Here is a 13,720-nt window from a genome sequence, read left to right on the forward strand (position 1 = left end):
CTTGCCATAGGGCAATACTTCCGGGTTTAAAAAGTTGTGGAAGGGCGCCACCTGGTGGATAATAGCGGTATTGCGGAAAGACGACATTGGCAGGGAAGTGTTAATGACTCACCCTTATGTCATTTTAAACTCGGAAGACCTCCGTTCATCTTCGGAACACAGTTTAAGATGTTTTAACATTAGATTTAGTCTGAGAGCTTTCTGTCTTCTCCATTGAAAATCTATGTATGGTTTTCATGTCCAGAAAGGTAATAAAAACATCATCAAAGTAGTCCATGTGACATCAGTGGGTCAGTTAGAATGTGTTGAAGCATCAAAAAGACATTTTGATCCAAAAATAGCAAGAATTACGACTTTATTCAGCATGGTCTTCTCTTCCGGCTCGAGCGTGAAGTCACATGACTGTAGTGGCGTGGCTGCCCTGTTTCTCAGACATGTTTGCTTAGTTTTATTTATTTTTTTCAAACTTATAGCGTGCGTCTCCCCAGACTGTAAACGAAGCTCGGGCACACAAAACAAAAGAAAAATAAAAGAAGCTGGGGCGGAACAAATAACATCGAGTACCGCGAGAGCAGTTCAAGAAATCTTACGGAGAAGTTTCATTTCGACTCGCTCTCGCAGTACTTTGACTTGCAGCGCAGCATGAAGTCAAACTCATATAAGTTACGCAGAGATCGTTGAATTCTTTATATAATTGGCTACATGTTTTGTCTATCAATATTTTCCATGAAGTCATTGGCTGATGGAGGAACGAGCGAGCGATTGGTAACATCTCTTAAGGACTTCACGTTTTCAACGGTGCTGTTTTTGGATTATCTATTATACTACTTCCCTATTTTAAATACAAACTTTGAAGGCGGGTTCATGTGTTTAACGGAACGTAAATACCGGAGTGTAATCTGATATACCCTTACATGTTACGATGTAAATAGTCCTCAGATTGTATATTATATTGTATTACCAGAAGTTCATGCGAAATCTGATGTAAACAATAGACTATATATCTATATTTCACGGATTATACGCATTTGTGGACAAAAATCATTGGATGATTCAAACATCTGAAACAGACTGGATTCGACTTGTGATCCCCACAAAGGTAAAAGTCCTGTTTATTTTTGCATGTTGTCAATCGGACTTCTGTAATAAAATACTACATGTGATGCTAGAACATCTGTATCTCAAAACGGCTTTACAGGGGGTATGGCTTAGCTAAATGAGATGTAAATGAGCCCTATTGTCTCTCCAGCCAGTTAAAAGGGAAAGTGTTAACTCTTATCTTTCTCGATGTGCTAAGAAAAATCCCAAATTCAGTATCTCAGAAAATTAGAATACAGTGAAAAGGTTCAATATTGAAGACACCAGGTGCCACACTCTAATCAGTTAATTATCTCAAAAATCCTGCAAAGACCTTTTAAATGGTATCAAAAACTATTTCTGTAGGTTACACAATTATGGGGAAGACTGATGACTTGACAGTTGTCCAAAAGACGACCATTGACACCTTGCACAATGAGGGCAAGAAACAAAAGGTTATTGCAAAAGAGGCTGGCTGTTCACAGAGCTCTGTGGCCAAGCACATTAATAGACAGGCGAAGGGAAGAAAAAGATGTGGTAGAAAAAAGTGTTCAAGCAATAGGGATAACCACACCCTGGAGAGGATTGTCAAACAAAACCCATTCAAAATTGTGGGGGAGGTTCACAAAGAGTGGACTGCAGCTGGAGTCAGTGCTTCAAGAACCATTACGCACAGACGTATGCAATGGGTTTTAGAAAATATACAGTATGCGGTATTGTGAATTGGAAGATGCGATATGCCAGATCCAACAATGCAGAAGAGCTGCAATAATTCAGGCAAAAAAGCCCCAACTAAGTATTGAGTGCTGTACATGCTCATACTTTTCATGTTCATACTTTTCAGTTGGCCCAGATTTTTAAAAATACTTTCTTTGCATTGGTCTTAAGTAATATTCTAATTTTCTGAGATACTGAATTTGGGATTTTCCTTAGTTGTCAGTTATATTCATAAAAATTAAGACATAAACATTTTAAATGTACCAGTCTGTGTGTAATGAATGAATATAATATAAAGTTTCACTTTCTGAATGGAATTGGTGAAATAAATAAACTTTTTGATGATATTCTAATTATATGACCAGCACATGTACTTATGAAAACAGATTTAAATGATGACACCAACCTGACGGCAGAAGCAGCATAATCAAACTCACGTCCATTACTGCATTCACAGCTCCTCTTTGCTGTTTCATCATCACTGTATGCTGCTTTATTCTGATGAGAAGAGCAACAAACAAATCATTCAGTGTCTGTAGCACAGTTTTCTATATATGGAGTGCAGTATGAATGCAGCATACTGTAAATAAAAAAGTGCTTTTCACATTACAAATAATTTGTATTAATTACTTAAATCTCCCCCATTGTCTTTAACGTACAAGTACTAATTGCATAATATTTATGTATGTCTATAAAGGGTCAAAACTGGCTTATGCATGTACAATACCTGAGGGTTACTAGTTTATCAACCTCATTGGATTTAAAACATTTCACATTCTGATGACACTTAGAGAATTGCAGTGATGTGGTCTAGTTTTTGTAGTAAACATACTGTGTGTCCTTTTTTTCATACTCAGCTGTCTCAAGAGTTATAGCCCATAAAGCAGCTGCACACTCACTAAAGAATACAGTATGCTTCTACATGTAATTGAGAGCATTCTAAAAGAGTTAATATTTATTATTGTAGAGCACCACCACAAAGAAGCCAGCAGGGTCCAGGGAGAAGCTAATGATGTGAGAGACCATGGTGAAGCTGAAGACCAGGAAGGCAAGGCCACAGGTAAGTCAAAGGCAGCCATTGTGGCCATGGCAGTGAACATAACAAATTCAGAAGCAGCCGTCAAGGCTGAGGTAGAGGGCACAGGGAACTCAGGCTGGTGCAGTGTGCAGCCCAGGCGGCAAACGCAGGTAGTGCAGACGACAGTGGCAGGACCTCCGTAACCACTGACTTGGGACCACTGCCACCGGTAACATCATCTTTGGGACCAATGGAGGAGGTGGCCAAGTTGTGGATGGGAATTTTGCCACAATATGAAGCCATAATAAGTACCCCCAAATACAATTCACTATTGTCAATGCTTGATGTTACATCCCATGTTGTTATGAGAGTTTTTGTCTCTCTATTTTTCCTTGCTGTGACCGCTTGTGATTGCAGATATAATGATTGGATGCCATTTCCTTCAATCATGACAAAGTGCTGATGACGTCTGATAATGATCTATTATTAACACACTATAGATCTAATATACCAGGAGTGTCCAGACTTTTTTGTGTGGCGATCTACTTTTAAAATGATAAAGCCAACAAGACCTACCTGCTAAAATACACAGTTAATTTTTTTAATAAAACTTTAAATGTGTGTTAGGACTATATTGCATATATCTCTACATTGAATTTAGGGCTGTCACCATTACTCCATTCTTTTTGAGGAGTTTAGCAAAAATCCTTCAGTACATGCCGAGTACTCCTTAGAATAGCGGAGATGCGATTTTGATGAAACAAACTAGAAAATGACAATCAGAAGCATCTCGCTCTCTCTCTCTCTTTCGGTCACTCGCACGCGCACGTACCATACATGTGGATCAGCTCCTGCATAAAGCCAAGAATGTGCATCCAAATTTCGGAAGTTAGACTCAGCTGCAGCGGGCAGGCATAAGATTTATAAAACACACACTTGAGAAGAAATGAGCAGCAACTCAAAAAGACTTGTTTCTAAGACCATAATGCCAATTTCGTGCTTTGTTTTCTGAAGCTCGTGGAGGTGTGGAGCAGCATACACAGTTAGTAACTTGTGTGTGATCTACTGGCATTGCCTTTGCGATCGACTAAAAAACATATCTAAGGTTAATGTCGTACACATCGTAGGTTCCACGTCGGTTTTCATTTATACTTTTGCGTCGTCGTACGCGTGTAACCACAGTAGCAGTGTGACCGTCAAAGAAGAAGAAGCTTGGCAAGTTAACCCACAAACGAAGAAGAAACAACAACTTGTTGTGTAGGATTTGAGAAGACCAGCAATGATGGAATTAAATAAACAGAGTTAAATCACTCCTCAACTTGGCTCATCTTTGTTTTCACCGTCGCAAACGGAAATACCTTTTACGCAGTTTTTTTTACCTGATTTTGTGATTTGATTTGTTCATATTTGTCTGTTCAGCACAAAATGTGCATGCTTTATTGCCTCCGCTGTCACTGCGAGATAAAATCATTTATTCACCTGCTTCATGTGAGGTTAAACATGTAAAGTGATGCACGCTTGTACGCTTGTCTTGTAAGTTCATGATTAGAAATTAACATGTGAACGAAAACATTTATTATCATTAAAACATGAAATGACCGATAATAATTGACTATGACAGAATTTTTATAACAATGTTCATAAAAAAATTACGAAGATTAAAAAAGTCTATCGCAACCTCTTGTGTTTGTGTATGTGTGAGAATGATTACCTTGATTAGTTCATTACTAATAATAAACCCACATTATACTCAAATTTACAGAATTATAGTACATTTATTTCATGCTTTAACAGTTGACTTCAACAGTAACATTTTCAGCATTTTAGCTAATGATACATCATCACCTGATAAATGGCTATTTACAGTCCTGCATTACTACAGTAAAAGTTTGATTTTGAATTGTTCACCCCCCCCCCAAAAAAAAAAATTTAACTATTTTTATTAAAGATAATTTTGCACATTTTTTTATTCTAACAGTCTTGTAGGACCTCTCTATAAAACAAGTTAAATCCTGTTTGAATTAAGCACAGTCACTATAATTGATTATTGTGGAAAGATTCCTTCAAAATTCTTATTTTGTTTTCAGTGAAACATAATTTGGTATGAGTTTAAATAGTGAATTATTAACAATTTTGTGAGTTTTACAGCAAAATACAGAGAAACATGGAGAAAAAAAACCTATTGCCCTCATATTTATCAATAAAAATGTTACCATCGGAACTTCCAAAGGAGGTAGGCCTGTTTCAATTTATTTTAAAAATCAATTTTCAAAAATAATTTACTGTAACATACATTAACATGATTACAAATAAATGTAATTTCTTACCTCAGAATTGTTTTACTGTATGTACTGTCAATTTTTTACAGTATTTCACTGAAACATACAATTTCTACTTTCACCCTATGTATTAAAATGATTTTAACACTGTAATTAATTTCTAATTAGTTAAACTGATGGTGTTAAAATCTTCCCAGGTTTACCTGAATAATTTTGCCAATGAAACGGTGGTTGGTCGTGTTACGGTCTTAGGTAGGCAGATCTTGATTAGAAAAAGATGCGTTATTGACCAGAGTCCAAACTTTTGCCATGCAGTCAAATGTCTAACTAGACAACAAAGACTAACACACCCAAACTCCTTGCATATTTGTTTGTTAGATTGCTTAGGAATCTGCGGCTGAGCCTCCTGTAAACACACCAAACACATTTACATGTCAAAGGCAGAATCAGAATTGCTGAGAACTATTTACCTATACAATAACTATTTACCCACATGCAGAACCTGTTTTAATTATCATGGGCCTATAGTTAGTTATTTGTAATTGGTATCACAAGTATTATTTCACTATTCAAATATTGTAAGAAGAAACCAGTAGTTTCCATATTTAAATAGTTAATTTCCATTGCATTTTTATTTTGTTTGCACGGCACTGTACGGCTCACTTTGTGTAGTGAAATTGTTAGTCAAAAGAGAACTTCAGTTGTTATCAGTGCTTGAATTGCATCTGAATTTGGTATGCGCATTCGCATACGATAAGCAAAGCTTGTGATTTTACTCGAATATCTTCTGGATATTGTCAAGGGTTTGCATAACACCATGTCCTAACTATGATGTCATGCCACGTTGTAAAAGGTATCGTTTCCATGTTTTTCTTTTTTAAAAATGGTTGTGCAATGTCACTTCTGACAGCTCCGTCTACAGACGGTTTCATCAGACGCACACACATTGTTGTGGTTACGTGCCTGAACCGAAGTGAACTTCTGGTCTGTAAAATCCCTAAGTCCATCATAAGTGACAGAGTTACAAGGTCACCTGCAGGACAATCGTCAAATTGCACCTAAATTTTACTTAGGTGTAATGACAATAATGTTATGTTTTCAAATGTATATTTACTTTTTGGGTTCTTTTTTGTTTTTTTGTTCAATCTAAAAAATGTAAGAATTTTTTTATTAACCACGTGCAAGGTTTTCAATCCGTGATAATATTCACATGTGTCTCACTGCCTTTCATCTGTTTATTAAATTTGGAAGGCAATACTATTGTAAAGACAGCGTATTATTAAGCCCTTACTTAATTTATTATCTGATTGTGAAGTTAATAATGACCAAAGGTTGTGCTTAGTATAATGTGTACAGTATACATGTAACAGTGTAAAAATCAAGTTCAAAAGTTTGTTTTCGGGAAACGCAGCTCAGGCTAGTGGCTTAATTGATCTCTCAAACAAATAGCTTGTCAAAAATTCAAATTTTTGGTTGGCTAAAGATGAGGGAAGACAATGAACATGGATCATAGGTTTGGCAGCCAGGTAAGAATTTAAAGCAACACTATGTAGTTTCCATGTAAAAATGACTTACAGCTCCCCCATGTGGTTGAAAAGCGCAACAGTGCCTGGTATCAGACACTCTTCTGCAGGCAGGGGGAGGGGCGGGGCTGTGTTTCCTACCCTCCACCGCCACTTTCAGAGTGTGCTTGTAGCAGCTAGGAGGCTGTTCAGGTTGCAGCAACAGTAAAATTTTTCCAGTTAAAAGTTGTTCTATCACTGAAATAATTTTAGAGACATTATTTAAAGGTAAAAAAACTACATAGTGTTGCTTTAAGGACCTGTAGCTAACATTGTATAAATTCATTTTATACAGTAACGCTAGCTTAGTTCAGGGGTGTCCAGAGTTTTTTTGTGTGGTGATCTACTTTTAAAATGATAAAGCTGACAAGATCTACCTGCTAAAAACACTGTTTAATTTATTTTATAACACTTTTAATCAGTGGCGGCCGGTGACTTCTTTTTTCAAGGGTGCTCAATGTGAAGTTCGTCACAACATGTATGTAGGACGTCAGTGGTTTCTTTTTTCAAAATATGTGTTCTGAGCATCCAGAGATCCTGTGTGCATCACGTGTTTTGTCATATAAAAGTGCTCCCGTTAAACACCCATTGTGCTTCTGTCTCTAGAGACAATGGAGTTTGCACCCGAGTAGTGGGGCGGCAGCGTCGGCTATGGCTGAATAAGCCAATGTGGGAGCTGCAGCTCCTTCGCACTTGCTGCAAGTGTGCACCATGTGGGGTACTATGGGGGAGCAGTGGTAGGCTGTGTTCTCTGCTGCTTGCGACTCTTCCTTTCCTCATCCTCTCTTCTCCTTAGCCTGCTTGACATCCTGACCCATGATGTTGGTCTTCTTAAGGCTGATGGTGAGGCCAAACTCTGTGCATCCCTCCACGAAGAGAGTGATGAGTCGCTTAAGGCAGGGGTTCCCAAACTTTTCCATAACAAGGCCCCCCAAATTCCACTAGGTTCTGGCCAAGGCCCCCCTTTTGCATGATGTGTTATTGAACTCATCGACAATACTACGGCAAATGTAAAAATAAATGAATAAAACATCTAGGTGAACATCCACTGAACTTTATTAGTGTTGTAATAATAACCTTTGTATGTCAGAGCTTCATATATAGAAATTTCAATACATTCAAATCTGGTACAGTAATTTCAACATTAACATTCAACATTGTACCTGTGTGTGTCAGTTAATGGAAAAAGAAAGATGTGTGTGTGTGTGTGTGTGTGTGTGTGTGTGTGTGTGTGTGTGTGTGTGTGTGTGTGTGTGTGTGTGTGTGAGAGAGAGAGAGAGAGAGAGAGAGAGAGAGAGCATATTAATGGGATGGGTGGGCCTGGTGGCTCCTACACAGTTTGTCAAGCCTGGGCTTCATGTCTGTCAGTGCAACACGCATGTCACTCTCCACATTTAGATGTGCTCTGTGTTTTGTTTTAAGTACTTTTAAAGTTGAAAAGCCGGACTCGCACAAATAAGTGGTTGCAAAAGGAAGAAGGCATTTCAGAGCACTCTCAGCTAGGATGGGAAAGTCTTTTTTTACATACATCCAGTAGTTAGAGAGGGAAAGAGTCTCAAATTTCATTTTTAAATCCCATGAAGAAATCATCTCAATCAGCTCCTCCTGTGATTTTAAGTCCAGACAAGATCCTACATCAGGGGCAAATGGGTTTCTTACCCAGTTTAGATGGGTGCTGTCAAGGTCAGGGAAATAGTCTCTGAAATATCCCTGGAGGTGCTCCAGGTGGGATTGTATCAGTGGAGAAATGGTGTCCATCTCACCACCAGATGACAGCAGCTCTTGGTGTAATAGTGGGAACATTTCTGTAATTCCCTCCTTGAGCTTGTTTGACCACAGCGTAATCTTCAGGCAAAAAGCACGCACTTTGTCTTGCATATGCACTATGTATGTGTCACGCCCTTGCATGCTTTGGTTAAGCACATTCAGATGAGAAAAAATGTCAGCCATATATGCAAGTTTGAGAATCCAGGCTTCATTTTTAAAACGGTCAGCCAGCTGATGTTTTTCAGACAAGAGAAATTCTGCGACCTCACTCCGCAATTCATACACACGGCTCAAAACTGCCCCCCGTGAAAGCCAGCGTACGTTAGAGTGAAGCAACAGTCCATCAAAACGGGCTCCCATTTCTTTACACAGAAGAGCAAATAGCCTGTGTTTCAAGGGGCGTGCTTTAATGAAGTTTACTACTTGTATTATGTCATGTAGTACCTGATTAAGCTCACCATCCAACCGTTTAGCCACCAGTGCTTCTCGATGGAGCATACAGTGCGTGAACGCGGCATTCGGGGCCTTCTGTTTGACGAGAGCCGTCACCCCACTGTTCTTCCCAGTCATAGCCGCGACCCCATCAGAACACACACCCACGCAACGAGACCAGTCAAGTCCATTTGAATTAATATATTCGTCCAGCACTTGAAAAATGTCTTTCCCGGTGGTTCTACTTTCAAGTGCTTTGCAAAACAGTAATTCCTCGACGAACATTTCTTGGAAAATGAATCTTATGTACACAAGCAACTCGGCAGCGTTAGCGACATCAGTACTTTCATCTAGCTGCAGTGCAAAAAATTCGCTAGCTCTCACCTGGTCCAACAGTTGAGCAGACATATCCTCAGCCATGTCGCCAATACGTCTGCTCACCGTGTTATCAGAGAGCGGTACGGCGTCAATTTGCTTGGCAGCATCCTCACCCAGAAGCTCTTTAACAATGTCTTTGGTAGCTGGTAGTATCAAATCCTCCCCAATTGTGTGCGGTTTCTTAGCTCGCGCAATGTGAAAGGAAACCCAAAACGATGCCCTCAGTGCTCTCTCAGGGACAGTAGCTTGCCGCACAAATGTCGCTGACTGCCTGGTCAAATGTTCTTCCTTTCTTTTAAAAAAGTCAATTGGTTTCTCGGCCTCTGCTGGATGCTTCTGGTTCAGGTGACGTTGAAGTTTTGATGGTTTTAAGCATTCGTTGGAGAGGATTTCGCAGCAAAGAACGCATTTGGGGCACTCGTGTCCGTTCTTCTGCGTGACGGTAAATCCATACTTTATGTATGCTGCCTCATACCTACGAGTCTTACTCGGCCAGGAGTTTGTTTTCTGATTTTTTGTACCTGACGTTTCGATAGCTGGCTCGTCAGTTTTTCTTTTTAAAAATCTATCCATTTTGATAAAGTTTTGACATTTTTTACTAACGTTAAATTAATAAATAGCTGAATAGCTGAGTTTTGGCGGTTGTTACCAAGGCTACATTGACAGGTTACGTGATGGTTTACCCAGCCAATCAGAATGATTAGCATTAAAAGTTTAATGTTCAGATATCGACAAATTATTATAATGCTATTTCATAAAAATACGCATAATAATATAAATTTTTTTTATTTTAAAAATACTTACTGGTATATAATTTTTTTTGCTCTTTTCTTCCAATTTGCTGCGGCCCCCCTTGCGCCACCTGGCGGCCCCCCAGGGGGCCGCGGCCCCCACTTTGAAAACCCCTGGCTTAAGGGCGGCTTCCGTGTGAAGAGGGCGGTGTCATGGGCAAAGAGCATCTCCTGGATGAGGACCTTGCGCACCTTGGTCTTCGCTCTGAGGTGGGTAAGGTTGAATAGGTTCCTGTCGCTCCGTGTGTGGAAGAAGATGCTATTTTAGGACTTGCTGAATGCGTAGCGCAGGAGCAGGTAGAAGAATATGCCGAAAAGTGTCGGGGCCAGGACACACCCCTGTTTCACGCCGCTCTTGATTGGGAAGGGGGTCCAATGATGCTCCGTCCTACTGAACAGTACCAGACATATTGTCATAGAATGACTCAACCATCTTCAGAAGCTTGGGGGGCATCCAATCTTGTAGAGAAGGAGCGAAGAGGCCAGACCGACTGACCAAGTCAAACGCCTTGGTCAAGTCAATTAAGGCACGGTACAGGGGACATCGCTGTTTGCTACACTTTTACTGCAGCTGCCTGAGGGAGAACACCATGTTGATGGTTGATCGCTTAAGTTTTTAAATGCTACCCCATGGATTTATTGCATATGATGACTTTGTACTTGTGGATATGCTGAGATGAGAACCTTTTTTAAGTAATGCTTTTAAAAAACCCATGGCGCTGTCCGAGTCCTGAAATGGCCATCCACACGTTTGTAAATTCTTTATCTCTTCTTTGTATATTTAGAGTACAAATCTTTTCTTGCATATTTGCAAATTATTTTATGAGATTACAATGATGATGTAGCATATCAATACAGCATTTAGAGCAATTAAAAGCCTGCTATTTTTACTTCCATGACTAAAAGAGAACGGCTTTTAAAGGTTTTAATCCAAAAAATAAAAATTTCAATACAAGTGAAAACAACCCAATTATTTAACATTAATACTAAATTTGGGGTCGTCTTCCTCCGCTTAGTTTTTCAGTTTACAGAGTCCGTCATCTAAATAGGGATTAGACATTGCGCCAGCGCAACTGGCTTTTAAGTCTTTCCCCACCATTGACGAGATATCTCGTCAATCAAGAGAAAACGCTTCCCCGCCAATGACGAGTTTTTCAGTTTTTCCGCAATACCGCTATTATCCACTAGGCATCCGCAACTTTTTAAACCCGGAAGTATTGCCCTATGGCAAGCTGCTGCATGTCCGTGTCTGTTTTAAAGATCTTTTTTAAAGATTGTATTAAAAACTACAAACAGTGAGTTTTAAACAATATTTACTATTATTTTGTGATTGCTCAAAATGTGTCCCACATATTCATCACCATCGTCAGATATTTATAAAAAGCAATAAAATCAGACAACTACAGGGTCAACTGCATTCCTGAGGACCCCATTTTCAAACCTTCAGCTCTACTGCATGCTTCAAGATCACTCATGTTTATATTTTTGGACACTGCTACTGTGACAACCATAACATGTCAACATCGTCATCTTTGCATAAAAAATATTAGATTAGATTATGAAATAAATGTATCATTTTTAAGAAGAGGTCTGAAGTAGCTAGCAACAGAGGGTAAACAAGATGGCTAATGTGAACAACTCCTCTATTTCATGTGAAAGAGTAGGTTTTTGTCACCACCGTCAGATGTCACCACCGTCAGGTTTTCTGTCTTTTCTGTTAGGTTTTATGTATTTTAGGAAGTACTGATTTGACATTTGTTCATTGATTTGACATAAAGTTTAAGCAAGAAGCCATTGACTTGAGTGGTATACATTTTGGAATTGTATGTTGTAATGAGGCCACTGTCACCACCGTCAGATTATTGTCACCACCGTCAGATTAGTGTCACCACCATCAGACATAGTTTTATTTTTTAAAAATGAATATGCTAACAATATGTTTCTTCAGTGCTGTTGAGTTATTAAAGTAATAGTCTCTCTTAATACAAGATATGTTTATTCAATAAAAAATCATTACTTTTTCTATTTAGGCTTAAAGTAAACGTTGTATGAGTAATAACGGGAAAAACGCCTATTTTTTGAAAAAAAAAATACAAACAGGGAGGTTGCACCAGTAAATTGCTGAACAGCCAAGACCTTGGTCTATAATGATATACCTTCAGATTTTGTAATTTAACTAATTTTTTTTTAATTTAAACCTGTTTTATCCAAATTCCCAAGAATCACTGTGCTGAAACAGTCTATACAGAGATCTCATTTAATCAAATGCTTATTATAAATATTAATTATGAAAAGTGGACGAGGAGAGACTGATTAGACGTTTTAAAGCAGAAACATACAGTATAAAAAAATCCCTTGCACAAGAAAAGCCATAAAAAGTGGAGGGATTCATCTCTGTGTATGTGGGGGCGCTCTTCAACTGCAGTGCAAGGTGCACAAACAAATAAAAAAAAAGATAGATAAGAAGGTGCACAGGTAGGCTAACAAAAACCTTAAAAATGTTATAATTTTGACCCTGCAAAATTATGGCCAAATTAAAGAGATGCTGAATTGTACAGGGCTCAAATTATTACAGGATCTCAGCGTTTATTGAAATATTGTAGGTCATTTGTGGGGGAATTTTTACTCTACCACTTACAGACATGGCTGATTGGCACAGGATTCAGATCACAGACAACCTCCGCAATTATTACAAATGACTATGAAGTACTACAAATGTTAACACATAAGCCTGCTGCAGCATGAGCATTAATTTACATTTCAAAAAAGGACAAGAAAAGACTAGTTTTCATATTCAAATGCTTTATAAATTGGCACTGGTCATTGTTTGTGTATTACAATTGTTTGTAGTCAAAAGAGCACTTCTTTGCTGTCTTTGTGAGATTAGCATGTCATGGGTTACAGATGAAAACAAAAGCTCTTGTACCAAAAGGCTCATCTTGATGGTACTCTACTCAACCATATACTGACTTAAACTGGATTAAAAATGGGTATTATTATGTGGGTATGAAATACATAAATTATTATAAGTTAATAAAAACATCATATGTAGCAGCAGGTGCAAACAGGGTTCTGTAACATGTTTGTCCCATAACCGTTACCACACCTTAAACATTGGGTGGGACCAAAACATTAAGAGCTATATGTATATTAAAAACATCAAATACTGTATTAAAGGGATAGTTCACCCAAAAATGAAAATTCTGTCATCATTTACTCACCCTCATGTTGTAACAAAACTGTATAGATTTCTTCTGAAGATATTTTAAGGATTGTTTTTAACCAAACCATTCATGAGCCGCATTCCCTTCCATAGTTTTCTTTTTCCTACACTGTAAAAAAATTCCATAGAAATTGCAGCTGGGTTGCCGGTAACTTACCGTAGATTTAAATGTATGTTTTTTACTGGCAACATTTTGTTCATAGTTAAATGAACATTAAACATTTACAAGTCTTTGTCTTTACAGAGTAAAACTAAAAAAACAGCATCAAGCAAAACATTCTGGGAAACAAAATCTGAAGCAAAAAACAGATAAAGTTTGATGATGATTTCTGGTTCCCAGAATGCTTTGCATGAGGCTGTTATTGTATAGTTTTATTCTGTAAAGATACACTTGATAGAGTTGTTAATATTTAAAATTTATTTAACTTTGAACAAACTCTTGCCAGTAAATAACATAAATGTAAATCTACGGTAAA

The sequence above is a fragment of the Paramisgurnus dabryanus genome, chromosome 6 (genome assembly GCF_030506205.2).
Source record: "Paramisgurnus dabryanus chromosome 6, PD_genome_1.1, whole genome shotgun sequence".
Taxonomy (NCBI): domain Eukaryota; kingdom Metazoa; phylum Chordata; class Actinopteri; order Cypriniformes; family Cobitidae; genus Paramisgurnus; species Paramisgurnus dabryanus.